At 48.9% G+C, this 12,711-nt stretch overlaps 1 long non-coding RNA gene across 1 annotated transcript; it reads left to right on the top strand.

Annotated features, from left to right (window-relative positions):
* Positions 1 to 584: 584 nt before the first annotated feature.
* Positions 585 to 4,050, top strand: LOC147976003 (uncharacterized). Its single transcript, XR_015602104.1, has 3 exons — positions 585 to 945; positions 2,118 to 2,189; positions 3,821 to 4,050. It is a non-coding gene; the product is annotated as an uncharacterized LOC147976003 (long non-coding RNA).
* Positions 4,051 to 12,711: the final 8,661 nt, after the last annotated feature.

The raw sequence follows: 12,711 nt of genomic DNA, 5'->3' as shown, positions 1-12,711 counted from the left end.
TCCACATTTTTACAAAGACCAATTAACAGCTCAAAATATTACAAACGGATTCTGCAATGAGTGTAAAATAAATAAAAGGGAAAGGCCTAACTACTATGTGTTAATGGGCTCTGGTGCCTTTGTGCACTTTGGCCCGTCTAACAACATTGGGCAGCCCACCTCCACCTCATCCCCAACCTCGCTACAGGAGGCGGGGGGGGGGGGGGGGATCGTGGCGGCCATCCCATGGCGCCCCTGGTCCCGTGGCGGTCATCCCCGCTCTCTCCCTGTGGATAAGAGGACGCCCCGACGCCCTCCTCCCTCCCTTGACGAACCCTAGCCGCCCAATCGCTCTGGGGGGGGGGGTCGTGGCGGCCATCCCATGGCGCCCCTGGTCCCGTGGCGGTCATCCCCGCTCTCTCCCTGTGGATAAGAGGACGCCCCGACGCCCTCCTCCCTCTCTTGACGAACCCTAGCCGCCCAATCGCTCTCCCTCTCTTTCGTTCTCGCGATTTGTTTGACGTCGAGCGCTGCTGCTGCCGGGGGGGGGGGGGGGGGGGGAGGGGGGGTCGTGGCGGCCATCCCATGGCGCCCCTGGTCCCGTGGCGGTCATCCCCGCTCTCTCCCTGTGGATAAGAGGACGCCCCGACGCCCTCCTCCCTCCCTTGACGAACCCTAGCCGCCCAATCGCTCTCCCTCTCTTTCGTTTTCGTGATTTGTTTGACGCCGAGCGCTGCTGCTGCCATGGCCATCGTCATCGCGCGGCCACTGACCTCCCCGCTGGCTAGGAATGCACCAGGAGAATTGCCATTGTCTTCTGCTTCCTCTTCGTCCACGACCTCGAGCCCGGAGCCCCTGCATCGCCCTTGACGCCGCCCTCTTCTTCCTCGGGTCGCCGACAAATCTCGGCGATTCCGGCGAGCCTGCAGCTACTAAGCCGTCACCGGGCCCCCTTGTGCCTCCCCGGTGAGCTGCTCCTCCGAATCCCCCTCACCCCGGTCTCGTATCCCTCGTCGTATCGCCTGTACGAACAGGTGGCTGCCATGGCCGTAGTTCAGCGTCTGCGTACGTGCTCCCGCAGTTCCTGCGATGCTACTGCTGTTGCTACTTGCCCTGCCTGATGCTGTTGCTGCTGCCACTGCCGCTTGTTTCTGCTGCTCCCCTGACGACGCCCGTCGCGCCACGCCTAGCTCCGGCAACGGCAAGGCCCTGCCTTGGCCACGCGCCCCAGGTCGCGCCTCCCCCGCATGCTCTCTGCCGCTCGAGCCTCTCGCCTCCGCCGCCCCACTGCTTCCCGCGCGACGCCGCGCCGAGTGCTGCTCGCCGCCTCCGGCCGTTGCGGCCCGGCGCCGTGCGCTGCTCCCCGCCCCGCGCGCTGGGCACCGTCCGCCGGTGCTCCTCTATAGCGGCCGTGCGTCCCAGCCATGGCCTTGAGCCATCGCTCGAAGGGGCCGGCTCTGTTCGATGGGGATTAGCCCCTGTTGTTTTTTTATAATTACTTAGAGTTGGCCTAATGACAGGTGGCCCCACCCCACACTATTAGTTAATTAACTAATAGCTAAATTTAATTGAGTTATTAGGCACTAACAGCTCGGCCCCATGATTTAATTAGATTAATTTAAATCATTTAACTGTTCAGTCAATGACACATGGGTCCCACACGGGCCTTTGACCAGTCAACATTGACCAGTCAACTGCTGACTGGGCAGTTGACTGGGCCCTCTGTCAGCCCCACACAGCCGCGGGTTGGGTGTACTTTTGGGTACACTTAGCATTTATGATCTATTTCCGAAATCCAGAACTTGTTTAAATCTTTGAAAAATCATAAAAAATAATCCGTAAATCGGATGAAAATAATTTATATATGAAAGTTGCTCAGAAAAATCCAACGAATCCGATTACGCGGTCCGTTCATCTCTCACATGCCCCTAGCATGCTGAACATAGAACTTTCCCCCTCTTTTCCTTTGTCCGGAATCCGCCTAACGCCGGGAATCCATCCTCGGATGTTTATCCCCTCCGTCTGCAACGTTTAGTACTACGTTAGGGCAACCCTAGCTCTGCCCCTCGTCATGTTATGCCTTGTGATGCATTGTTTGCTCTGTATTTAATGTTTCTTCCCCCTCTTCTCTCCGGTAGACCCCGAGACCGATGATGCCGCTGTGATCGTCTACGTCACCGACGACCCCTCCTTCTTGTCTGAGCAACCAGGCAAGCAAATCCCCCTTGAGCATTCTGATATCGCCCATTTCTTTCCCTCTCATGCTTGCATTAGAACTGCTACTGCTTTTTGTATGATCCTACTCTGATGCATAGCCTGTTGTTGTTACCTGCTTTCATACCTTACCTGCTTATCCTAAACTGCTTAGTATAGGTTGGTTAGAGATCCATCAGTGACCCCACCTTGTCCCAGTTGCCCCGCTTTATGTTCGATGACTCGATCAACGTGATCGACGTCCAGGCCCCGACACCGCACATCACTTTCCCCTTTTGTTGCTTGACTCTGCAGAGTTACCCTCGAGTGCCGAGGGTGGAACGTCATACATCACTCCTGATGAGATCTCTGTAGTGTAGCTATACGGTCGAGGTCATCGAGGGTGATTTCCTCCTTAACCACTTCCGTTACCGCTCTATCGTGCAACCCCTCAAGTGTGAACCTCGAGGGTGGATCCTCTTACGTTCACCTTGATGATAACAACGAGTGGGATTCACCGGGGGTGATTCCTCGGGTTTTCTCCTTGGTGTTTGACACACAGTTACTATGGTTACTATGACTTTACCCTGAACCATGTGACTAAAGACGGGTTGACCCTGAGTGGTACCCGCGCGAGTTTAATTGCGAGTGATGTGGAGTCGGGTTGACCTGGAAGGTGCCCGCGAGATACTTACAAGGCGTGGCCGGGCATTCTTAGCCCTTGCCGCAAGTACTCAAGACGGGGCGACGGGGTCACATCGATCGTGAGTCTCTGCTCGTTACCGCGCGTTCCTAATCCACTACGATTTGGATATTTGATCCGAGGGGCCTCTGGCCTGATAGCACTAACCATCACGTGGGCATAGTATGGGTGTTCTGCGTCGTATACATCAGCCGAAGCTTAATAGACATCAGCGACTGAGCGGCGCGCTCCGGGTTGGACTGGATAGCACCTACCTTGTTGAAGGAGGTAGCTAGGTCTGCTCACCGGCCGCCCACGCAACGTGTAGGAGTTCCCGGGGAGATGGCCCATGACCCCTGGGGGCATAGGTTTAGTCCGGCGTGCTGGCCTCTCTATTAAGCCTAGGTCGGGTTGCGGCGTATTGTTTGGTCGAGGCCGGGCATGACCCAGGAAAGTGTGTCTGGCCGGAGTTAATCGAGCGTGGTGGGTAAGTTGGTGCACCCCTGCAGGGAAGAAAACATCTATCGATAGCCTGTCCTACGGTAACGGACACTTGGAGTTGTATCCTGATCGATACAACTAGAACTGGTACTTGAGATGAGACATGGAGATGAGACTTGGATATGTGATGATAACTGGATAGTATGGCTCTGGGATTGCTTTCTCGCAGGGTGTCGAGAAAGGATCTCTAGCCGAGGTTGATAACTCTTCTATTACTTGACTTTGTGCTACTCTACTCCCTCCTGTTGCTGCAAGATGGTGGATTCCAGAAGATGCTAGTCTTCGATAGGCTAGGCTTTCCCCTTCTCTTCTGGCATTCTGCAGTTTAGTCCATAGATACAACCCATTCCTTTGATACAGATGCATACTTAGTTTAGATCTGATGTAAGTCTTGCGAGTACTTTGGATGAGTACTCACGGTTGCTTTGCTACTTCTTTTCCCCCATACCCGATTGTTGCGACCAGATGACGGAGCCCAGGAGCCAGACGACGCCACTGATGCCTACTACTACGTGAAGACCGCCGATGACTAGGAGTAGTTAGGAGGCTCCCAGGCAGGAGGCCTTGCCTTTTCGATCATTTTGCTTATGTGCTAGCCTTCTTAAGACAATCTTGTTTAACTCATGTCTATACTCAGATATTGTTGCTTCCGCTGACTCTTGTGTATTCGAGCTTATGTATTCGAGCCCTCGAGGCCCTTGGATTGTAATATAAAGCTTGTATTATTTTAATTTGTGTCTAGAGTTGTGTTGTGATATCTTCCCGTGAGTCCTTGATCTTGATCGTACACATTTGCGTGCATGATTAGTGTAAGGTCAAATCAGGGGCGTCACAGCCTGTGCGCCATCCCTCTTCCCCTCCTCCTTATCCGCTCCATCGTCAACACACCTTATCTTCTTGAGCTATCCACTCATCTCCGGTTCTTCTTCCCCAAAGCTCTACCGACCCTCTCCTATCTCATACCCTCCTCCGGCGAGCTCGACCACTGCTTCCCCTGATGCACCTCCATCTTCTCCTCTCCTCTCTCCAGCATCCGTGGGGGGTTATTCGTCTGCTGCGTCATCACTCATCGAGAGAGATGCGATGCAGCGCTCTTCGGGGTCCGCATGAGCTGCGATGCAGCACCCCTAGACGGCTGCAAGCTGCCGGCGCTGCGATGCAGCTCTCCTCGGCAGATTCTGGCGCTCCAATGCAACACTCGCTCTACGACTGTAAGTTGTTGGTCGCCGCCGCCGATGATGCTTTGCAGCACCACCGGTGTTTGTCTCTGCTACTGTGACGAGCGTGTCTATTGTTGCTGCTGCTTTTTGCAATAACACCGCTGATGTAAGGGGGGTCATGCTGCTGCGTGTGTGGCTCGTCAAGACGCACGCCATGGCATCTCCCTCAACTCCGGTGGTCACCACCGGCGATTCTGCATTGCAGCACCGGTGCTACCATCGAAGACTACCTATGCGTCTGTTTCTGCTGCTTGGTTGCAACAACACGGCTGCTGTAAGGGGGGTCGTGCTGCTGCGTTTGCGACTCATCGGGATGCGCGTCGCGACATCTTTCTCAAGGACGGCGGCTGATGGTACCTTGCAACACCTCCGGCGGCGTCAACGACCACTGCATCATAGCTCCGGCGGCCGTTGCATAGCAGCTCCAACGACGACGCCGGTGGCCGCTACATCGCAGCTCTGGTGGCATCGACGCCTGCTGCATAGCCACTCCGGCCGCGCAGGTGCTGGAACTGCAGAGCGTGGCAGCGGTGCTACGATGAAGCTCGACAGTGGCAGCTAAAAGTGTTGTGGGAGTAGTTGATTGAGACGTGGTGTTCTTTTTCTTCCTTTTGGTGATATAGAGTGCATGCGGGAGTAGTTGACTGAGACGAAGATGACTGGTGTGATCCAATGGCCATACAACGTCTGATCCAACAGCCCATGAGGCGGTTGATTTTTTGCTCCGCGTTAGTCGGATGACGCCTAGCAGTGGCCATAATTTTTGGCCTGGTGAAGGATAAAGTATTGCTCTAGCTTGGGGGATGCTTAAGTCAATGTTATATTCTTGCCCCAATCATGAGCTCTCAAGAGAAATTATTATCCAGAATTTTTATGCTCGGCTTTCTCGTGATGATCAATCCATGCTCGATAGTTCTTGTACTAGTTCTTTTATGAAGAAGACTATTGAATTCAGGTGGGATCTTTTAGAAAGAATTAAACACAACTCTGAAGATTGGGAACTCGATGTAGGTAAAGAGTTAGGTATTAAGCTTGAGTTTAATTGTGTCAAAACTTTTATGAATACCAATGCTTTTCACAATTTTAGCACTAAATATGGACTTGACTCTGAGATAGTAGCCTCCTTTTGTGAATCATTTTCTACTCATGTTGATCTCCCTAAGGAGAAGTGGTTTAAATATCATCCCCCTAGTAAATAAGAAATTAAAGAACTGGTTATAGCTAAAGATGAAACTATCATTTACAATGTTGATCCAGTTGTGCCTACTTCTTATATTGAAAAAACACATTTCCCTGTTAGGATAAAGGAACATGCTAAGGTATAAACCGTGGTTCGCAAAAGTAATATTAAAGCACCTAAACCCTCTGAACAAATCAAAGTAGAACCTAGTGTTGCTATGGTAAAAGATCTCTTGGTCAAAAACATTGAATGGCATGTTATTTATTTCTGTGATGAAGCTGCTAGAATTGCCAAGCCTGATGATAAAGATAAACATAGGCCTATTGTTGGCATGCCTATTGTCTCAGTCAAAATATGAGGTCATTGTTATCATGGCTTATGTAATTTGCATGCTAGAGTGAGTGCTATTCCTTTTACCTTATACCAAGAAATTATGAATGACATAGCATGCGCTGAAATAGAAGACATAGATGTCACTATTAAACTTACTAAAAGAGATGTTGAAGTATTGTGTGGGAAAATAAAATACCCTACTGATTTTCTAGTCCTTGGTTCCCCACAAGATGATTTTTGTCCCATAATCTTTGGTAGACCTTTCTTGAACACTGTCAATGCTAAGATAGATTGTGAAAAAGAAACTGTCATGTTAGCTTTTGGTGATGTGTCTCATGAGTTGAAGTTTCGTAGACAAGCTCATGATAAAGAATCACCTAGTAAAGATGAAATAATTGGTCTTGCTTCTATTGCCGTACCTCCTACTGATCCACTAGAACAATATTTGCTAGACCATGAAAATGATATGCACTTGCATGAAAGTAATGAAATATATAAAATATTCTTTGAACAACGACCTCTCCTAGAACACAATATGCCAATTGAAACTCTAGGAGGACCTCCTCCACCTAAAGGTGATCCTGTGTTTGAATTAAAGCAATTGCCTGACACTTTGAAGTATGCTTATCTTGATGAGAAAAGGATATATCCTGTTATTATTAGTGCTAACCTTTCAGAACATGAAGAAGAAAGATTATTAAAAATTATGAGGAAGCACTGTGCTGCTATTGAATGTACTCTTGATGATCTTAAGGACATTAGTCTGATAACCCACAAGTATAGGGGATCGCAATAGTTTTCGAGGGTAGAGTATTCAACCCAAATTTATTGATTCGACACAAGGGGAGCCAAAGAATATTCTCAAGTATTAGCAGTTGAGTTGTCAATTCAACCACACCTAAAAGACTTAATATCTGCAGCAAAATATTTAGTAGCAAAGTAGTATGGAAGTAACGGTAACAGTGGCAAAAGTAACAATAGCAGTTTTGTAGCAATCGTAATAGTGGCAACAGAAAAGTAACTGAGAAAAGATCAATATGAAATGAGCTCGTAGGCAATGAATCAATGATGGATAATTATGTCAGATGGCATTCATCATGCAACAGTTATAACATAGGGTGACACGGAACTAGCTCCAATTCATCAATATAATGTAGGCATGTATTCCGAATATAGTCATACGTGCTTATGGAAAAGAACTTGCATGAAATCTTTTGTCCTACCCTCCCGTGGCAGCGGGGTCCTATTTGAAACTAAGGGATATTAAGGCCTCCTTTTAATAGAGTACCAGACCAACGCATTAACACTTAGTGAATACATGAACTCCTCAAACTACGGTCATCAACGGGGAGTGTCCCGACTATTGTCACTTCGGGGTTGCCGGATCATAACACGTAGTAGGTGACTATAACTTGCAAGATAGGATCAAGAACACAAATATATTCATGAAAACATAATAGGTTCAGATATGAAATCATGGCACTCGGGCCCTAGTGACAAGCGCTAAGCATAGAAAAGTCATAGCAATATCAATCTTAGAACATAGTGGATATTAGGGATCAAACCCTAACAAAACTAACTCGATTACATAATAGATCTCATCGAACCCATCACCGTCCAGCAATCCTATGATGGGATTACTCATGCACGGCGGTGAGCATCATGAAATTGGTGATGGAGGATGGTTTATGATGACGATTGAGGGAGTTCTAGATTAGGGGGTCCCCGGGCATCCGGGCTGTGTGATGTGAGCCGGACTGGTGGGCCGTGAAGATACAAGATAGAAGGCTTCCCCCGTGTCTGGATGGGACTCTCCTTGGCATTCGGATATGAAGATTCCTTTCTTTGTAAACCGACTCTGTATGATCCTAGCCCCTCCGGTGTCTATATAAACCGGAGGGTTTAGTCCGTATAGGCGATCATAATCATACAGTCTAGACATCTAGGGTTTAGCCATTATGATCTCGAGGTAGATCAACTCTTGTAACCCCTATACTCATCAAAGTCAATGAAGTAGGAAGTAGGGTATTACCTCCATTAAGAGGGCCCGAACCTGGGTAAACATCATGTCCCCTGCCCCCTGTTACCTTCGATCCTTAGACGCACAGTTTGGGACCCCCTACCCGAGAACTGCCGGTTTTGACACCGACATTGGTGCTTTCATTGAGAGTACCTCTGTGTTGTCGACAAAGGATTCGATGGCTCATTCGATCATCCACAATGATGCTGTTTCGACGGAGATTTTCCACCCGGGCCAAATTTTTGTATTTGGCGGCTTCGTGCTACGTGCCAACTCGATTGGCCACCTCGAGCAAATTGACAGCTACGCCCCGGGTCATCATATCAGTTTCGGGAAACTAAACTATGTCGCCGATATCCGAGGAGATTTGATCTTCGAAGGGTTCATGGCCCCGATTGCCGCTCTGGCCTTAGATCCAGAGCAGTCCATCAGGTCCAAAGACGGGAGTTTAGAGCCTGCCATACTCTCTGCAATTATGGAGCTTGCTACTGTAGATCTGGAGGAGATGGCATCATTGGATAACCCAAAGATGAACCGAACCCTCCTTACCACTGAAGCGTTGGACACTTCGCCGGACTCTAAGTCCGAACTCTCGAGGTCCATGTCAAGTGGGCGTCGCTAGGAGGCTCCAACTCCGGACAACCCCATGGACTCTTGTTTCTCTGTGCAACCCTCGCCTTTAAATGAGGCTCTGGACTCAATGCGATCACTCACCATTACGGAAGGATCGCTTCCAAACTATGCCCAGCCTAGACTAGGGGCTGAGAGCGGGGAACTTTACGTCCCACCCACCACCCTCTTCATAGCCACTTTCGAAGATCTAACTGACATGCTGGACTACGCCTCCGAAGACATCAACGGTATGGATGACGATGCCGGAGACGAACAAGGCCAAAACCCTCCGTTTACCGGATGATGGATGACCACCTCCACATACGACGTGTACATGGTGGACACACCCAAACAGGGTGGCGACAACAGCAAGGAGGATCCGGTTGAGGACAAGCCTGCCGAAGCCCCTCCGAAGCATTGACGTCAGCGGCACCACTCAAAATCGTGTCGCGGCAAAGACAACAATATCGACACCGGAGATAATAACACTCTGGAGAATGCCGGAGACCTTGAAGCCCCTGTAGATCCAACATCCGAACAAGATGATTGGGAGGATGGGCAGGTAAACCCCGACGATCCTGTCGAGAACGAGGGCTCGGAGGATAGTAGCTACCTACCGATCTCCGAAGAAGATGTGAGCCTCAGTGACGAAGATTTGATCATGCCAGAGGAACCCCTCGAACAAGAGCGCCTTAAGCGTCAGCTAATCACCACCGCAAGAAGCCTGAAAAAGAAGCAGCAGCAGCTTCAAGCTGATCAGGACTTACTCAATGACAGATGGACTAACGTCTTGGCAGCCGAGGAATACGGCCTCGAATGCCCAACCAAGAGCTACCCAAAGTGCAAGCTGCTACCCAATTCGATGATGAGGCCCTGGAGCCCATACCGCCAACGCGTGGCGCTGCTGACGGACCTGCCGACCACCACGTGGCCGGGACAGAGTGACACAGCAAGCCGAATACCAGCCCGCACCACCTCGCCGTAAAGGCAGGGAACAACGGCTTCGGGATACACCTACGACCTACGACAGGACCTGGACAATAGAGCCAGTCAGACCAGATCAATCTACGGATCACCGGGCCGTTCTCCAGCACGAGAAGACGGCCATTAGGCCCGGTGCGACAAGCACAACCTCATCCAGGCCGAAAAGCGCATTCGTACTTCATCCGAACTATGTCGCGATGCGGCCCGATACAGAGGCGCCACACACCCCCTATGCTTCATCGATGAGGTAATGGAGCACCAGTTCCCAGAAGGGTTTAAACCCGTGAACATCGAATCATATGACGGTACAACAGATCCTGCGGTATGGATTGAAGATTTTCTCCTCCACATTCACATGGCTCGCGGTGACGATCTACATGCCATCAAATACCTTCCCTTAAAGCTTAAGGGACCAGCCCATCACTGGTTTAATAGCCTCCTAGAAAACTCTATTGGAAGCTGGGAAGACTTGGAAGACGCATTTAGAGACAACTTCCTAGGCACTTATATCCGACCTTTGGACGCCGATGACCTCAGCCATATAGTCCAGCAGCCTGGAGGGTCAGCCAGAAAATTATGGACCAGGTTCCTAATTAAAAAGAACCAGATTGTTGACTGCCCGGGCGTTGAAGCCCTAGCGCCTTTAAACACAGCATCCACGACAAATGGCTTGCCCGATACCTTGGCCAAGAGAAGCCAAAGTCCATGGCAGCTCTTACCGCACTAATGACCCAGTTTTGTGCGGGAGAAGACAACTGGCTAGCCCGCAGAAGCAATAGCACCAGCGACCCCGGCACCTCTGAAGCCAGGGACGACAATGGCAAACCACGACACAACAAGCACAAGCGTCGAATCAATAACAAAAGTACCGAAGACACATCGGACAATGCTGGATTTAGCGGCTCTAAATCCAGTCAACGGAAGAAGCCATTCAAAGGAAATAGAGATGGTCCATCTAGTTTGGACAGAATACTTGAACGGCCTTGCCAGATTCACGGCACCCCCCGATAAGCCTGCCAGTCATACCAACAGAAACTGTTGGGTCTTTAAACAGGCTGTCAAGCTTAACGTTGAACATAAAGGGAAAGGGCCGCCTAGCGAGGACAACGACGAAGAGTCTCGCCCACTGAACACGGAGGGACCGAAGGAATTTCCCCCCGAGGTAAAAACAGTGAATATGATATGAAAGTGTGTTATATTGACTAGAGGGGGGGGTGAATAGGCGATTTTTATGAAAGTCTTCAAAACATGGAAGTTTCAAAGACAAATGATAGAAATGAACCTATTTCCATGCAGCGGAAGGTAGACTACTCTAGACAGACAATAGTCAAGCATTCAATGAAGTGAAACCACAATGACTAATAGTAGCTAGGCAGTAAGGATCAGGTACACAGTGAAGACAAATAGATAAAGCAAATAGGCACTGACTTTACAAGAGCCAACTGTAAATAAAGAGATGAGAAGGATAGAACCAGTGTGCGTGACGAAGACAAAGGTTTGGTAGACCAGTTCCAACTGCTGTGACAGTTGTACGTCTGGTTAGGGCGGATATGTATTTAAACCTAATGACACTTAGTCCCGGACACTTAGTCCTGAGCACGCATCTCAGAACACTTAGTCCTCACCGTATTCCCCTTGAGCTAAGGTCACACAGACCTCGCCCAATCACTCTGGTAAGTCTTCAAGGTAAACTTCCAAACCTTCACAGACTTCGTTCACCGGCGATCCACAATGACTCTTGGATGCTCAGAACGCGACGCCTAACCGGCTGGAGGATTCACAGTCCTCAAGTGTAATAAGTCTTCAGAGCACACAAACAAGAAGACTTAAGTGATGCCTAACACTCTTTGGCTCTGGGTGGTTAGGGCTTTATCCTCTCAAGGAATTCTCTCTCAAAGGCTTCGAGGTGGGTTGCTCTCGAATGACAAAAGCCGTACTTTAACTCTGAGCAGCCAACCCTTTATGGTTGTAGGGGGTGGGCTATTTATAGCCACTAGGCAACCCGACCTGATTTGTCCGAAATGACCCTGGGTCGCTAAGGAACTGACACGTGTTCCAACGGTCAGATTTCAAACACACACGACAACTTTACTTGGGCTACACGCAAAGCTGACTTGTCCAACTCGGAACAAGATTCGCTCTCATAGTCTTCACTCGAAGATATAGGATTTTGGTTAAGCATGACTTCAGTCATTCTGACTGGTTTTCTTGGACCCCACTTAACAGTACGGTGGTTCCTATGACTCAACAAGGAAGAAAAAGAACTACGAAAGATCTAAATCTTCGCGCTCCATAGTCTTCATGCGATGTCTTCTCTTGTCATAGTCTTCAAGGTGAATGTCTTCACATACCACCTTTGACTTCAATGTCTTCATACATTTTTAGGGGTCATCTCTGGTAGGAAAACCAAATCAATGAGGGACTTCTACCTGTGTTATCCTGCAATTCTCACAAACACATTAGTCCCTCAACTAGGTTTGTCGTCAATACTCCAAAACCAACTAGGGGTGGCACTAGATGCACTTATAATCTCCCCCTTTTTGGTGATTGATGACAAACTAGTTGAAGTTTTCAACGGGGAATATAATATGTGAAATTGTAAAGGATAAGGAAATTGTCTTCATAAGTTGCAAGGGCTCCCCCTGAAGATGTGCATATAAGTAATTTGCTTTTGCAATGAAAATGCACATGGCAGGTTGTACTTGTGGAGATCCTCTTCAACTTATGATGACAATTCATCATGCATGAAAGGTATGTGAAGATAATGACATGCATAATGAAAAATGGATGTCTGCAAAATGATCTAAGTGCGGAATTTATCGTCGCATATGCGGAATTTATCATCGCATCACAAAATAGCAAATAAGTAGCAGACGACCATCGAGTTTAAGTGTTACAACTCAAAGAACCAAATGTATCAAAACGAGAGTTGTAAACACTAGGCAAAACATAAAGTAACCGCCCATATGGACCCGCTTGAAGATTATCAAACTCATATGCTTCTCCC

Source organism: Triticum urartu, chromosome 4A (assembly GCF_056163025.1).
Source record: "Triticum urartu cultivar PI428250 chromosome 4A, HENAU_Tu73, whole genome shotgun sequence".
Lineage (NCBI taxonomy): Eukaryota > Viridiplantae > Streptophyta > Magnoliopsida > Poales > Poaceae > Triticum > Triticum urartu.
This window is presented reverse-complemented; position numbering and strand designations above follow the sequence as displayed.